Source organism: Triticum urartu, chromosome 4A, assembly GCF_056163025.1.
Source record: "Triticum urartu cultivar PI428250 chromosome 4A, HENAU_Tu73, whole genome shotgun sequence".
Classification (NCBI taxonomy): domain Eukaryota; kingdom Viridiplantae; phylum Streptophyta; class Magnoliopsida; order Poales; family Poaceae; genus Triticum; species Triticum urartu.
Window position 1 is genome coordinate 250,575,536 of NC_141876.1, and position 17,900 is coordinate 250,593,435.

Here is a 17,900-nt window from a genome sequence, read left to right on the forward strand (position 1 = left end):
CTACAACCACCATCTCCTCCAGGAGCACATGCAGGCAGAGGAGCAGATTGCCACGTAGCGGGCAGAGAAGGAGGTGCTGCTCGACTCGTACCGCTCCACCCGTGAGGGCCGCCTTTAGCACTGGCGGTACCGCATGCAGGTGGTGGAGACTGCGGCCACCTATAAAGAGGGCGATGAAGCGGGCAAGGCACTGTTTGTGAGACCGAGTATGAGGCAGAGGACAATGCCGGCTCCAACGAGTCCCCCCTCCGCTGGTGTCGACGAGGCCCTCCTCGTCGAGTCCCCGTGGCCCAACAATAAGGTCGAGGACACCGTAGGCTCTGCCCTGCCGGCACCGAGGCGGAGGTCCTCGCCGGCTTTGGCGAGGACCTACTCCGCCGAGGCTCCTCCCCACCAACAACGAGGCAGAGGACACCATTGGCTCAGCCGAGGCCCCACCCTGTCGGTAATGATGGGGCGGATTTCCCCCGCTCCGTCGAGGCGCCGCCCCACCGGCAATGAGGCCGCGCCACATAGAAAATGAGGAAGAGTATAACACGGTTGGTCGCCACTGCTTGGGTCCAAGTAAGGCCGCCGCTGCTACCCTTCGGTTGAAGCCAAGCTAGGCGAGTTGACCATTGATGGCCGATTAGCTTCTTGGCGGTGACGTGGAGTCGGAGAGCTATGTTACAGAAGGACGCTGCTTCAGTTACATAAGTGTTGGTGTAGTTGGGTCACTGACATGTGGGCCCAATAGGCTTCTGGGCCACATGTCAGTTACGCAACTACACCTGCAGTTAAGTCACTGCAGCTCAGTCTGCTGGAGAATAAGCTTCTGTTCAGCTCAGCTGTACAGAGGTGCGTAGATTCAGTTATTTAATTATACCTCCAGCGCACCCATTTTTAGTTGAAGAATGTATGAAATGTAATCAAATCTGGCATGTTTATATTTAATCCGACTATGTATGAATGAATTTAGTTCAATTAGTTCAAATTGTTGTATCACTAGTATTGGATGAACATGCAAAACAATACGTAATAGGATTATTCCCAGGGTGATCACCTCGTTTGCAGTAGTTTCACATGTACCCCATCTGGTCCTTTTTAGTTTGTAGACAAGTTTTTTCTGCAGTCAAAGAATCCCTACTTTGACCACTCTTTTAGAAAAAAGTATGAACATTCACAATGTAAATCAACTGACTTGAAAGAAATCTAATATGTGAAGTAAAAAGGAACAGAGGGTGTACAAAGAGTTTGAGCTGCTTTTTAGCGTTCCTGTACATTGCAATCAAACACACATGCCTGGCAATTCATAGAGAACATTCAAAATAATCGATGATTATGTATCTCAGCGATTCACATGTCAGAGCCAATATTTACTTCGCAACTAAACAATAAAAAAAATTGATCGATGCTGCTGACAACAAAGGGTATCCCATTGGAAAATATCAAACGCATGTCTTCTTCCTAACAACAATGAGCAAAATTTGACAAGGTTGTCCCATTCCAGAATGTCAAATGCGTGTTGTTTTGCGTACATCAATGAGCAACCTTTGACAAGGTTTTCCAATTCCAAAATATCAAATGCATATGATTGTGGAATGGGCAGGGTTTTCCATCAGTTCGGACACTGACATGGCACCTCGTGCTAAATAAACTAGCTGTTCTTTTTGTGTAGCTCCACCAAAATTCAACCAAATTCACGCGTAGCTTGTATGATTTCGCCTTTATATGTTGCAATGCCTTGAACATATCGGCACCTCCTTTCACATTGAAATCAAGCTGAGCACCCATGTTTAGACAAATACAAAATAAGTGATTAGTATAAAGCAAACTATATTATGAAATGATAGTTTAAACATGCACCAACAAGGTCCATGTAAAGCACTCACCAGAAAGAATCCTAGAACAACATTGTACTTGCACATCACAGCAAAAAAGATGGAGATCTGTTAGTCCTTCTGAGCTAAAGTTAGTTTGGTCTTGTGGGAACTAATGTAACCTCCTTCAACTCCTCCTTCTGATGAGAAGATAGACAGGGCTTCTTCATCCTGGCATAATCGGAAGTAGTCACTTCATGTACTCCATATTCTTCTTCAGAGGAGGATGATCCTGTTGTGCAAAGACAAGAGGACAACTAAATGCTGGCATCCCTGGTTGCTAGAAAAAAGGAAAGGAAATATTTAAAACAGCAAAGATGAAGCACTTCTCAAGGACAATACCACTTTCTCATGACAGTATCTAAAAAGTAGCACAACACCAACAGAGATGACAAAGCTCAATCATATGGATGAAATCCGTGGGGAGTAACAACCTTTGTGAGGAGGCTTATTGTGTAGAGCATACATATCAAACACTTCTCTGGAACCATCTGTTGTTATCTACTGTGGTTGCCATGCTTTCTATATACTACTCGATTAGTTTAATGTTTCTAACATCTTCTTGTGCAGTTCCACTAAAATATATTGTATCTTCAAAGAAGATCCCTATTTGCACAAGTAGTGATAATTACATATTACATTAAGAGTGGCATCAAATCAGTGGCAAAACAATTGCTCCTCCCAGCCATAGCAATAAATTAAGATGCAAAACTATATCATTACTTGTGTCAGCAGAGTTCCAGTGGTTCATTACAGCACGAGGAGTTGATTTTTGTTTTTCTTCCGCTTGTTCTTCCCCTTCATCACTTGGTTCAATAACAGACAAGCTTCGCCTTCAATGTATGATTTGGCATGTCAATTAGGGTGCACAAGAATAGAACTAAATATCGACATTAATTTTCTGATGAAAGTGGCAAAATACAGGCCAAAAGTTGTGCAATATCCTTATCTTACCTCAATGGGATATTACGGTGCACATACAGATTGGAAGTCTTGTCTCTATTTGTGCATTTCACTAAAATCAAGCAACATTACCATACAAGTAGCAGAACATATGAAAGCACACTGCACAATCATGTGAACGAAGGCTAGTACTGACCTCTCACGAGGCGGAATTCTAACAACTCACAAGAAGAAGATCAGAACAAAATTTGCCAACAAGATAGGAAGTAAGATCTCGTCTAGTGCAGTTCCACTAAGATGAAGCAATCAAGCAACAATGTCGGTGTGACATTTTGGTTGAACTGCACAAAACACTCTTAAAACAAACGTGTTTTGTGCAGTGCAACAAAAGGTCACAATAGCAATGAGGTGAAGTAGATAACCCTGTTTACACAGAGGTGCGAAGGAAACAACTAGTGGTCAGTAACGGTGGATGACACAGAAGCCAACAAAAAGAAGCATCTAACTTATCTAATTGGGAAAGAAAGCAAAACAATAGCATTTCTCAAACAGCTGCATTGATTCATATTAACAGAGAGATTATATTAACAATAAAATTTGTTAAACATGTAATTTACTTTTAACTGTGGCATTGTATCAATTTTCTAGCGGCATTATTAGAGGGTGTTTGTTTACATGGACTTTTTGGTGTAGGGACAAAAAAAGTCCCTTTGAGTCCCATCTAAACCAAACAGGAGGGACTTTTAGGGACTCAAAGTGGGCATTTGGGACTAAAGAAAGAAAACCCCGAGGGAGAGTCTTTTTGGGACTTTTTCCAATAGCTGCCCCTGCCCCGCATCGCACCTTATCTCTATTGGTTCATTACTAAGGGTAACATGGTCTTTTACCATGTCATTTAATAACCTCTAGTCCATGTATAGTCCTTGGAACCAAGCAGGTAGGGAGTAGGGACTTTTTAGTTGGGACTAAAAAAGTACTTGAACTTTTTAACCAAATAGGGCCTTAGATTAACAACAGCTAAAGACTTGCACGGGATAATGGACTCACCATCACCATGTGCATCTACCGATGTATGAAGGGGTGATGCACAGTCTGTTAGAACAAAGAATAAACAACCAAGGAGCATATTTGTGTTGGTCCCAGTTTTTTTATGTTTAGACACCTTTCCCTATGTGAGCGCAACAAACCTAGTCTTGCTAAAACTCTACAGCCTTGTCCCCCAAAACAAACCGATCAGTTCGTTACAGATGTGCACACTGCGTTTGTCATTGTTTTGCCTTTTCGACGAACATAGGTGATGGATAGCTAGTCTGTACTAGTACTTTCCCCCCTTCCATTCCTCTTTGAACCACGTCCTAGATTCATGCTATACAACTTTCCCCCCTTCCTTTCCTCTTTGAACCACGTCCTAGATTCATGCTATACAACTTTCCCCACTACTTTCCACCCTTCCTTTACTTTTTGAACCATGTCATAAATTCATGCGATACAACTTTCCCAACTACTTTCCCCCCATTCCTTTCCTCTTTGAACCATGTCCTAGATTCATGCTATACAACTTTCCCCACTACTTTCCTGTTTGATCCAACACCAAGATTCGAGTGCAGAAGCGGAAAAAGCCCACATGCAGCTAGAGCAATGCATGTGGAATTAATTAAATTATACCTTAAGGTTCTTGGGGTGTGGTACGATGGGCGACCGGAGGCCGTTCGGCCCACACTATGTACGACAGCAAGGAAGAAGGGGTCGGAGGCCCTCCCGCGCCGACGCTGGGTGACAGGGAACAACTGCGCTGGTAGTGGATTCCCTCCCTCCTCGACGGGGACAATGTTAAGCCTCCTTCCCTTCCCGGCAGACGGATCCTGTCGGCTCTTTGACCAACAGTGAGGGGAGAGAGAGAGAGGCCAACGAAGTCTTGTTTAGATCTGGAGAGGGTGAGAGAGTGTGAAGAGAGCAACTACAAGCGCTGAGTCTCCAGCATGTATATATATAGTGGAGAGAGAGTGTGAAGAGTGCAAACCCTAGAAAACAAGAAAGAAGTCAAACAAAAATAAATTATGCTCAATTGGGGTTATCGAACCTGAGATCTCTAGTTTGAACCAGCTACACCACCCTCACGTTATGTTTAACGAGAGGAAAGTAACCTTTTATACATTCCTGCATTCGTGTGACAAGCATGCCATGGTTTTTTTTGCATGGGAGTCATTGGGATTTAAATCATAGTCGTGTCATGTGGCTTTGGTGGTAAGGTCTTTTGGGATTTAAAGCAGTGTTGGAAGTACAGAAATAGTGCAGCCTTGGTCACCTTACCTCTCTCCACGTAGTACATTGGGTGCCACCAGTCAGAGGGTGAAACAAAGAAATTAATAAGAAAAATGTTAGTACGCGAAATACAAATTAATATAATTTTTTGTGACACGCATGAATATTTTGTTAGTTCAATCTATGGTCAAAATTTGACACGAAATACAATGGGGACCAATAAATCAGAACGGAGGTAGTACGCGAAGTTTGCCGTCAGAAGCGAGCCGATCTGGCTCTCCTGAGCTAGCAAGGTTTTTCCAGCCCACCCAAGCTAGCTGGCCCACAAAAGCTAACATATTTTAATAGTTCCAAATGCCTAACCTTTCCCGGCTAGGCTATGAACTGTTCTTGCTAAGGATCCCAATGCTCCCTAAGTAACTCGCATGATATTCCTAATCTATGAACCTATGTGTGCGTGTGTGTGCGTGCGTGTGTGTGTGTGTGTGTGTTTAACACCATGTGTGTGTTAGAGAGAGCGACACATCAACCTACTTCTGTAGAGGCATGGTGTGTAGCATACGATTTAGCCGCGAGAGTCAGTGCATCCTCTCATTTCCAGGCGTCCGGGCGGGACAGGCGGACCGCTGCCATGCTCGCTCCTGACCAGCCTGGCCCACCCAAAGCCCCTCCATCACCCGCGCCTGCTTCCCGCCCGAAACGGTCAGCGCTGCTGCAACGAATCGGTGTCGCATTCATGCCCGGGCAGAGCGGACATGACCTCTCACTAGCGCCTGCATTGAAGAGAGAAGTGGATTCAAGAGTGATGGTTGCTTCGTCCGTCCAACTTACTGCTGGGTCTATATGATTTGATGGCTCATTGGTCATTATTACTGAGGTGGTAGGACTACTAGATGTCCCATGCTTTTGGAGAAAGGTGGTACTACTAGATTACACTTTTCTCTATTCTTACAGTGGAGTAGTGCGAGAGCAGTGAAAACACGCAGGCTCAGTGATTACATGGCCCACCTAACATTATCACCATATTTTCTGGACACCGTGCGACACCTAACTCATTACATAGTACTCCCTCCGCTCCTAAATGGTATAAGTCTTCTTAGACATTTCAAAATGGAATATAACATACGCATGTATGTAGACATATTTTAGAGTGTAGAATCACTCAGTTTACTCCATGAGTAGTCACTTGGTGGAATCTCTAGAAAGACTTATATTTGGGAACGGAGGGAGTACTAGTATAGTACGTACTGTAATTTATCAGCGAGATAAATTTGTACAATGCTATGAAGCTTCCAGCTTCCACCTTTCTCTATGTTTGACCGAGGAAGCAGCCATCATTTCACTCTTCGTTGAATATCCATTTGCTGCTACCTCCGCGAATAAATAAAAATCCGCTTCTACCTCTGTAGCATGGTTAATAATATAGCCATGTCAATCACATCGTAGAAATATTATTCACTGAGACAATAGGGCTGGATCTAAGGATGGTGATTTTTTTACTTTGTCTCTTTCTCTTTTTGTCTCATTTACTCATTTTACATAGGAGCACATGTAGAGGATGGCTATTCCTTTCGATGGGGCTTCTTCATGGGTTTAAGACTAAGGCTGGTCATAGTGGGCAGTAACTTAGACTTGTAACATGCTTTTGTTACTAGTCCATGTTACTACCTTCATAATGGATAGTAGCATATAGATGGTAACATACAAACCTTCATTAATTGAGACATAGACTCATACCGGAGAACTCCATTTCGTCATGGGCAAACCTATGCCACGAGTTTGTCGGTGCCTTCATCGATGGCCAGCAAGAGCCCGACAAGCCCAATGACCTGCAGCTTCTCCAGGAGAAGGAAGGAGAACCCTCCGTAAGTATTTGCAGAGATTCAGTAAATTTCATAGAAATATACCAAATATCCATCCGGTAGCCGTTATAGCAGCTTTCCATTCCAATGTGCGCAACCGTCGTGTTCATTCCAAAATGAACGTGTGGTTGCCCAAGACTGTGAATGAACTATATACGCTGGTGGATAAATCTGCCCGGATGGAAAAAGGAAGGAAGTTGCCCGGAGAAGAAGATTCCATTAATGTTGATTCAGAAGATGAAGATGAATCAGCTAGTCCAAAGAAGGGCACAAAGCGCAATAAGAAGCCAAAGGATAAGGCGGTAATGATTATGGAAGGATCGGTCACACCTAGTACCGGCAATAAGGCTAAGGTTGAGGCCCCCGGCAAGGAAGATGCCACGTACACTGCCTGCCGGGGAGCCGATGCCGCCAAAAAAGTTTGGAAAGGCGATGGGCCATACTGCAAGATCCACTGGACCAAAGGCCATGTCCTTCAAGAGTGTTATCAGGTTGAGCAGCTCGTCAAGAAGCAGAGGGTGGAGTATGATAAGCGTGATAAGGAGGAAGGTTATATTTCTGCTGAAGGTAAGGGTCAGGGTGGTGAAGCAAATCGCCCTGGTAGACCCTTTCGGAACCAAGGAAAGCCCGCCAGGGGCAAAGAGAAGGAATCTGTGATGATGCCAATGATGGAGGGGATGAAGTGGAAACTAGAGAGTAGGAATTTCAGAAGGCCACTTACACCCTATGCGTTGATGGGGGTGCATCTTTGCACACCTCTCATCGCCAACTCAAGCGATGGGCACGAGAGGTCAATGCTGTGGAACCAGTGCCAGAGGCCTGGAAACCGCTCAAATGGTCACGCACAGCCATCATCATTGACAAAGAGGATCACCCTGATCTCACCACTATAGTAGAGTGTTTGCCGTTGTTGGTCTCCCCGACAATTAGCAACCTCAAGGTCACAAAGATGCTAGTGTACGGCGGGGCAGGGTTGAATCTGATCTCCCTAGCAGTTATCAGCAAGCTTTAGATAGGAGAAGAAGGGCTAGAGGCCACCGGCACGTTTCAAGTAGTTAATCCTGCCAGGAGTCATCCTAAGGGGAAGATTACGTTGCCAGTGATGTGTGGGAGAGAACTGAACTATCGGACTGAGAAGATTGTGTTTGATGTGGTTGATCTCCCCCTACTGTACAATGGGATTCTTGGACGACCAGCCCTGGCCAAGTTCATGGCAGCATCCCACTATGCTTACAACACCTTGAAAATGCCTGGGCCACTCGGGGCCCTCACTAATCCATCTGATGATCAGGATGCAATTATCTGTATGGACAAGATGTATTGAGATGCAGTTGCAGCGGAAGTGGCAGCAATGATAGTTCCCGCCAAGGAAAGCAAAGGACAGAAGAGGGATTGTTGGACCTCTTGCAAGGACTCCAGGAGGCGTGCCCCATCCGAGTGCACAAGACCCATTGACGATGTGCCAGAGTGTTCCAACAGCATGCGATCCAAGGTTACTGCACCCCAAGTGAAGAAGATCCTGGCAGGGCTGGCTGGCATTGATGTTACCTTCACAATCAGGGCCACCCTTGATGATAAATAGGAAAGCGCGCTCGTTGCCTTCCTGTGGGCGAATATTGATGTGTTTGCTTGGCAACCATCTGATATCCCCGGTGTTCCCAGGGAGGTAATTGAGCACCACCTTGCTGTCTGCCCACATGCCCGACCCGTCAAGCAGAAAGTACGGAAGCAAGCCTTGGAGAGGAAGCAGTTCATTACCGAATAGATCAAGAAATTGGAGGCAGCTAGTTTGGTCATAGGAGTATTGCATCCTACATGGTTAGAAAATCCAGTAGTGGTCCGGAAGGCTAATGGCAAGTGGAGGCTTTGCATCGATTTCACAAACCTCAACAAGGCTTGCTAGAAGGACCCATTTCCCTTGCCCTGCATCGATTAGATCATGGATTCTACTTCAGGATGTGATTTTCTCTCCTTTCTGGACGCATACTCCAGATATCATCATATCTTCATGTCCAAGGAAGATGAAGAGAAGACATCGTTCATCACTCCGTGTGGTACGTACTGCTTCGTTCGCATGCCATTCTGATTGAAGAGTGCCTAGTCCACTTTTGAAAGGGCAGTCTAGATCGGTTTTGAGCCACAACTGCATAGAAATATAGAAGCCTATATGGATGATATCGTGGTCAAAACCAAGGATAAGGCCACCCTTATCGAGGATTTGGAAGAGAGATTTGCTAATCTGCGCAAGATCAATCTGAAGCTTAATCCGAAGAAGTGTGTATTCGGTGTTCCCTCTGGCAAGTTACTTGGGTTGTTCGTGTCCCATCAGTGTATTGAAGTCAACCCTGACATGATCAAGGCCATTGAGCACATCCAAGCGCCAAGGACAGTTAAGAATGTGAGGGGCTTGAAGGGATGTGTTGCTGCGCTGAGCAGATTCATCTCCAAGTCTGCCGAGCGTGCCCTGCAATTCTTCAAGGTCTTGAAGAAGGCAAGGCCTATGAAGTGGACCCCGGAAGAAGATGCAGCTCTCAAAGAGTTAAAAGCCTACATGTCTTCCATACCCACCTTGGTTGCGCCCAAACCCCAAGAACCATTGTTTCTATACTAGGCATCAAACAACCAGGTGGTCAGTGCGGTTTTGGTAGTGCAGCGAGAGGTGGATGAGACATAAACTGAATAGAGAACATCGGAGTCAGATAAGGATCAGGACAGTAGTGAGAAGGGCAACGAAAATAACCCCTGGGACACGACAAGGAAGAAAGTGGTGCAGCGCCCAGTGTACTTCGTCAGCTCCTTGTTACAGGGGGCTAGATCGAGGTACTCTGGTGTACAAAAGTTGATCTTTGGTCTCAGTATGGCCTCAAGGAAAGTGTGCCACTACTTCCAAGCCCAGGAGATTACAATAGTTACTCATTTTCCGTTACAAATGATACTCCGGAACCCTGAGGTAACTGGCAAAATAGTGGAATGGGCTTTGGAGTTATCCAGCTTTGGTTTGAAGTTTGAGAGCACTTCAACTATTCAGAGCAGGGCATTGGCAGGTTTATTGCAGAATGGACGCCAACCCCTGATGAGGAAAGGACACAAATAACCATCCCCGGCAAGGAATCACCCCAATAATGGATCATGTATTTCGATGGTGCTTTTTCCCTACAAGGTGCAGGGGCTGGCGTGCTTCTTGTATGGGAGCACTTGAAGTACGTCGTCCAAATGCACTTTGCCCGGGAAGAGGCCACCAAAAATACAATAGAGTATGAAGGGCTCTCAGGATTGCAGCGGAATTGGGAATTAAGAAGTTGATCCTTCGAGGAGATTCACAGCTTGTGGTGAGACAAGTCAAAAAGTATTACCAAAGCCCATTGATGGAAGCATACATTGAGGAAGTTAGGAGATTGGAGGAGAACTTTGACGGGTTGCAAACAGAGCACGTACCCCATGTAGAAAACAGCATAGCTGATAACCTGACAAAGTGTGTTGCGCGGAAGCTTCCTGTGGAACCATGAACTTTTGTTCTCCATCTATCTCAACCCTCCGTATCACTAGCCACAATAGCCCAGAACAGGATAAAGTTGGACTACAGTATGCCTCTCCCAGCAGAGTAATCCACTCCCGGCAGAGACCCTGCCGGAAACAACTCCTCGCAGCCTGTCAGACCACCCCCTCCAGCTCGGCCTATGGAACCTGCGAACGAGGCTGGTGCTCCGCAACAGAGGAGGTGCCGCTAGTCCTCGTTGCCAAGCCCCAGGCTCCAACTTGTGCAAGGCACATTGTCCACTTCCTCCAATCCAGAGAACTCTGTGGCAACCAATATGAAGCTAAAAGAGTAGCCCAGGAGCCAGTACGTATCAGTTTGTCGATGACACTCTATAAAGAAGGAGGCTCAACAATGTGAAATTGAAGTGTGTTTACCTGGAGGATGGAAAGGAACTACTGGCTAAGATTCATGGGGGAATGTGCGGCTCCCACATTGGATCAAGGTCATTAGTCGGGAAAGCATTCCGGCAAGAATTCTATTGGCCCACAACCCTCCAAGTTGCTGTTGAGTTTGTCACAAAATGTGAAGCCTACTAGGTGCATTCCAAGAAAATACACTTCTTCATTGATGCAAGGGTGCTATAAAATGATAACTGCTGGTACTTATCAGTTTATGAGGTTTTGTCATTTTTGTTGCATTTGATGTGTGCATCATATGCGCTTGAGGTCTACATGTGTTTTGAACTACATCATGCCATCTTTACAGAGGTGCTTGTCTTGTATTTTTGTGATCTATGTGGAGACTAGTACAAGCATACAAACTAGGCTTCGTGATGTTGTTGTTTTCAGGGACGGGATTTTGCTAAGTCTTTTCCTGCTGTTATTTTGATGCCATGTAAACTTGATGCTATAGTGAGATTGTCAGGACCCCGATTCTAAGTCACACTGATCTAGCCTGTAACACCTCATATCACTTTGCGGCCTCATGCACGGTATTCCCATGGGTGTCGCCTTACCATGGCCCGGGACCGTTTGTGCCTTTTGGCTCACATATATGATAGTGTCGCTAGCATCCATATGACAGAGAACCCGGGCCGACATGACTAGTCGCGAACCCAAAGTGGCACTAACTTACGGGGATAGGCATACATGAATTAACATCGAGCATGTCGGTCAGGAACATGTGAATCCGGGCTATAGTGCTGGGCTAACAGGACTCTAGGAACCCGGGCTGTAGTAGGCTAGGCAGGACTCCAGATGTCACCGCGTGACATTTCCCCGAAGGGACAGACACAGGAACGAAGTGAATCACATGCCGGCCAGTCAAGTGTTCCGGAGCAGTAGTGCTGGGCTAGCAGGACTCTGGTGAACCGGGCTGTAGCGGACTACTATGGCTCATGGAAGCACAAGACTACATTTCCCCATAAGAGAGGCTACCAAGGATAAACAACTAGGTTGTCGGATCCCACAATACCAAGCATTTCAATCATACACACAATATGCTCAATATGTGCAATACAACATGGCATCACAACAAGACTCTATGACTCAGAGTATTATTCATTAGGCTTTGAGGAGCCAAGTATTACAAACATGGGTCTCATGACCCAACATACAGAGCATACAAGCAACAAGCACATGCAGAAGCTTAACATGTCTGAGTACAGACATCTACTAATGAAAAAGGCTGAGAAGCCTGACTATCTACAAGACCCTCCCAAGGATACAAGATCGTAGCTGAGGTAACAAGCTAAACATCGAAGTCCATGCGGAACTACTAGCGAGACTGAAGTCTCTCTGCAAAACATAAAGTAAGAAAACGTGAGTACAATTGTACCCACCAAGACTTACATCAGAACTAACTACATATGCATCGGTATCAACAAAGAGGTGGTGGAGTTTGACTGCAGCAAGCCAGCTTTAACCCGGTGGCTATCCTGAACTACGACTGCAAGTAACTCAGTTGAGGCGGCGCACACGAGTCCACATATTCACCATTTCAATACTCCACTATGGATCCGCTCCCGTCTCCCTATGAGAACGCCATCCATAGCACTCACACTTATCTTGCGCATTTTAGAGTATCCACTTTCACTTAGCTTTGGACTATGCAAGGGGTCCAAGTTTCCATATCCGAGGAATCCGGCTATTCAAATAGATAATGATAACCCTGCAGGGGTGTACTTCTTCACACACGCTCTCGCCACTTACCACCATGTACACGTCGTGTATCTCGGCAACCTTCAAGCGGAAGCCTGGCGAGGGAGTCGGCCATGACCTGACTAACCAACAAGTCTCTAGTCCAGGTTTATCGCCTATTCGGGTTCCATCCGCAAGGAGATCAGGCCGGGGTGTCGCTAACGGCCCCAAACGATGTGTACAGGGTTCCCAAGCCCACCATCCGGGTGCCACTTGGTACACCGGGCCATGATGCCTAGTCTGTCCCAAGCCCACCTGTACCGGGTGCCACTTGGTAGACTACTAACACTACCTACAAACACCAGAAACTAGTTGCAACTCCTGGACAGAGATTAGGTTGATTAATAAGTCGAGGGGGGCACTTAATCAGTCCAGTGCGTGGTAGTAGCGGTTCATGGATCACAAACACAGAACTCAATTCCTAAGGACGGCTGCAATGAGACAACCCACCATGTACTCCTACATGGCCTCTCATTGCCACCTTTACCAAATCGTGTTCACACACTTAGCTCTCAACAATAGGACATGTTCACTACATTGCAATTCATCCCCGATGAATCAGACCTGACTCAACTCTAAGCAGTAGCAGGCATGACAAACAAGCATGAATGAGTAGGCACATCAGGGCTCAAAGAACTCCTACTCATGCTACTTGGTTTCATCTATTTACTGTGGCAATGACAGGTCATGCAGAGGAAAGGGGTTCAGCTACCGCAGCATGTAACAGTTGAATCGTTGTTGTCCTAATGCAGTAAAAGAGAGCAGGAGCGAGAGAGTGGGATTGTATCGGAATGAACAAGGGGGTTTTGCTTGCCTGGCACATCTGAAGATAATATAGTTCTCCATCGGTGTCATCGATCACATCGTCGGAGCAGCGTCTACCGAGAGGGGACAATTACCGGCAAACAAGGAAGAGCACAATCAATGCAATGCACAATATGATGCATGATCATGGCATGGCAATAAGATGTGGTTTGAGCTAATGCAACTAGCAACAGGTTAAATGAAGTTGGTTTGAACCCTAGGTTCAAATTCAAACTCCATATGTGAAGGTTTAAATGCCATTATAAGATTTGGTCTAAACAGCAGCCATAAGTTGTTCTATCATGCATGAAAATGGTACAAATGGATAGATTGGATTTTTCTGATCATTTTTCATATATAAATTATTTCATTCTGAGTTACGGATGAATTTATATGAATTTTTGAAGTCTATACTATTTTTTGGAATTTATAATTATTTTATGATTTATTTTAATTCCAGAAAAAGCTTTACTGCGTCAGCACTATGTCAAGGTGATGTCAGCAGGTCAACTAGATGGGTCCTGGTCAAACCTGACCAGTGGGGTCCACTGGTCAGTGACACAATGTCAACTACAGAGGCTGCCGTGTGGGTCCGGTCAATGGTGACGTGGCCAAGTCAACGGTGACAGGCGGGGCCCTCTGAGATTAGTACTAATTTAATAGAGAAGTTAAACTAATTAATTTAGGCACAGGGGCCCACTTGGCAGTGGCTCTAGGGAGTGATTAGCTAGGTGTTTAGGCACTAATCAACTAGCCACATCGGCGGCTAACCGCCGGCGACACACAGATGCGGCGGCGGCACTCGTTCCGGCGATTTCGGCGACGAGAGGAGGCGGGGTTGGTCTCTACGGCTGCTGTGCGTGGAGGCGCTTCGGTTGGTGGCCATGGGCGGTGCTGGGTCGGACTGCAGCGGCGACGGCGATGACAACAGCGGCGGCCGGAGCATGGCTATGCGCAGGCACGGTGCTGCAGCTCGAGGGAGAGCGAATGGAGGCGCTAGGCAGAACGTAAAGTGTAGCAGAATCACGCAGGAGCAACTGGTTGGAGTGGAGGGGCTCGGAAGCACAGAGCTCACCGGCCATGGCGGCGGACGGAGCTCAGGTTCGCGAGGACGGCAGCAAGCGAGCGGGAAGGGAGGGGGTGAGCAAGGGGGAAGGGGCAGGTGCTCACAACGGTCCAGATGAGTAGCTTAGCCGGCCCGGGGAAGCTCTGGAGCGGACGGAGCGGTGGGGTCGATCTCAGCGAGCCGAGTTTGAAGAAGATGGCGTGGACGTCGCTTCGGGGCGTCCGGCGTTGCTTGACTCGGCGAGGAGGATAACGAGGTCATGGCGGAGCTCAGGGACACATCGGTGAGGCGAGACAGTGGCAGTGGCCACGGCAACAGCGAGCGGCGGCGACGAGCTGCGGACCCGAAGGCGAAGACCTTTTCGCTTCGACCTCCGGACTCGAAGGTGCGGAATGTTTCCAAATACCGGAGCGGCAATATAGACCGGGGCATGCGTGGAAACCAGGCGTAGGGGTCATTGTTACTTCAACAGACAAGTTGTATCCGGCTAGCTATGTTATATTACTTGTTGATTGTATGAAACATCTTCCAGGGAGAATAGTTCTATTAAGGGTTCCTTTCCCTGGGTGAACATGAGTTAGTATGCATGCCCGAACTATGCTTGAAGAATTGCAATATACGTAACATCTGGGGTTCATAGTGTAATTAGGTTATAACGTCTTTAGTCCGCCGACCGAATATTCCCTTAAGAATGCTAGCTTTCGGCTTCACCCAGTTTGAGGTACAAGTTCGGATGACCGACCTGTAACAATCACAGAGGTGCTCCGTTTATGCCCTAGCCGAACGAACGGGGACGTAGGGCATAAGCACATGAGCCAGGCAACCCAGCTTGGCAAAAACGTAAGTCATAATCGTGCATATAATGGCGAAGAAAAGGTACATATGAGGAAAGGACACATAGGTGAGCTTGATGGTCGGAAAATAATAATAAGCTTCTGTAAAAGAAGCCCGCAGGTATTATGAGCGGATACATTTAAGGATGTGTACGTCATAGGTGTGCGGTTTAGCCGCACAAAATCTATAGAGCTGGACAAAAAATTAAAGAGAAAGAAAATGGAAACAAAGGGAGAAGAAGACGAACTAAGAGTATGGGTCTAGGCGTAGAACCTTCGGAGTCTGGCACCATTCCATGGGTTCGTCTCTAAGCGATTGTCCGAAGCATCATGCAGGCTGTGCGCTCCTCAAGTGAGAACTTCATCTATGATGAAGGGTCCCTCCTACTTTGGCTTGAGTTTGTCCTTTTTCTTTTCTGGAAAGCGTAGGACGAGCTCACCAACATTATAAGTATTGGCCCGCACTTCTCTGCTTTGGTATCTGCGAGCCTATTGTTCATAGAATGCACACGGGCTTTTGCAACGTCGCGCTCCTCCTCCAAGGCATCTAGACTGTCCTGCCAATCAAGCGCGGCCTCTCTCTCTTCTCACATGTGCACTCGAGGTGAGTCATGAATGATGTCGCAGGGCAAAATAGCCTCTACGTCGTACACCATGAAGAATGGTGTGTATCCGGTAGTACGATTTGGCGTTGTCCACAGCCCCCAGAGTATGGAGTCGAGCTCCTCAACCCAGTGCTTGTCTGATTCTTTCAAAGATCGCACTAGTCCAGGCTTAATGCCGCTCATGATAAGACCATTAGCCCGTTCGACTTCACCGTTTGCTTGTGGGTCATAGACGGAGGCGTAATCGAGCTTAAAGCCCATGTTAGCCCACCAGGTTTTCACTTCATTGGCAGTGAACTTGGAGCCGTTATCGGTGATGATGCTGTGTGGGACACCATAACGGTGCACGACATGGGATATAAAGTCTATCACTGGTCCGGCTTCGGCCGTTTTAACTGGTTTGGCCTCTATCCACTTGGTGAATTTATCTACCATGACCAGCAGATATTTTTTCCTATGGCTTCCTCCTTTAAGGGGTCCAACCATATCAAGCCCCCAGACCGTGAAAGGCCAAGTGATGGGGATTGTTTGTAGGGCGGTAGGAGGCATATGGCTTTGATTGGCGAAAAGCTGGCATCCGACAGAACGTTGGATAAGGTCATGTGCATCTGCTCAGGCCGTCGACCAAAAGAAACCTGTATGGAAGGATTCACTTACGAGGGCCCGAGCCGCGGCATGGTGACCGCCGAGACCATCATGGATTTCGGACAGGAGCTGCCGTCCCTCTTCTTTGGAGATACATCTTTGAACGACTCTGGTAGAGCTTTTCTTGTAGAGCTCTTCGTCATGGACCTTGTAGGCTTTCGAGTGCCGAACAATGCAGCTTGCCTCATACTGATCCTCAGGGAGCTCTCGCCTATTAAGGTAGGCCAAGAAAGGTTCGGTCCATGGGGCAATTACTGCCATTATTAGATGGGCCGATGTGTTATTTTGATGGATGAGCCCTCGATGATATCGGTATTGTGTTCGACATCTGGAGGTATAATTGGGTCCAGACTAGTGTTGCTACTCTCACCTTGCCACACCACGGATGGCTTGAAGAGCCTTTTCATAAAGATGTTAGGCGGGACGGGGTCACGCTTGGCACCCATGCGAGCAAGGACATCCGCCGCTTGATTACTTTCTCGAGCCACATGATGAAATTCGAGTCCCTCGAACCGAGCTGATAATTTAAGTATGTCGTTACGCTAGGCCGCCATCTTCTGATCTTTGGCGTTAAAGTCTCCATTTATTTGGGATATTGCGATATTTGAATCACTACACACCTCCAGGTGTTGTATGCCCATGGAGGTGGTCATCCGAAGATCGTCCTATAAGGCCTCATATTCGGCTGCATTGTTGGAGTCTGTGTATAGTATTTGTAGTACGTACTGGACTGTGTCTCCAGTGGGGGCGTTAATACGATGCCCGCTCCTAAGCCGGCCAGCATTTTATAGCCATCAAAGTACATGCCCAGTTGGAATATGTACCGTACTCTTTAGGGAGTTCGGCCTCTGTCCATTCGGCGACGAAGTCGGCCAATACTTGGGATTTAATGGCCCGGCGTGATTTTTATGTTATATCGAATGGCAGGAGCTCAATGGCCCACTTGGCAATCCGACCCATAGCATCGTGGTTGTTTACTATGTCATTGAGTGGTACTTTGGAATCCACCGTGATTGAGCACTCTTGGAAGTAGTGTTGTAGCTTCCGGGATGCTATGAAGAGCACATATGCTTTCTTCGGGATTTGCATGGTGTGAGGACAGTTGATGCGTAGTACACCGGTTTCTGAAGTGGGAATTTGTGTCTATCCTCCTCTCGCTCAACGACAAGCACTGCGCTCACCACCTGGTGTGTTGCAGAGATGTATAATATCATCGGTTCGCCGATGTTCGGCGCGACCAGGATTGGCTTGCTTGCTAAAAGAGTCTTTATTTCTTCCAGTCCGGCCATTGCCGCATTTTTCCACTCGAAGTGGTCGGTGCGTCAGAGAAGCTACCACGCATATGGCTAGTTTTTGGACTTGTTTAAGGCCTGTTGGTGTAGACA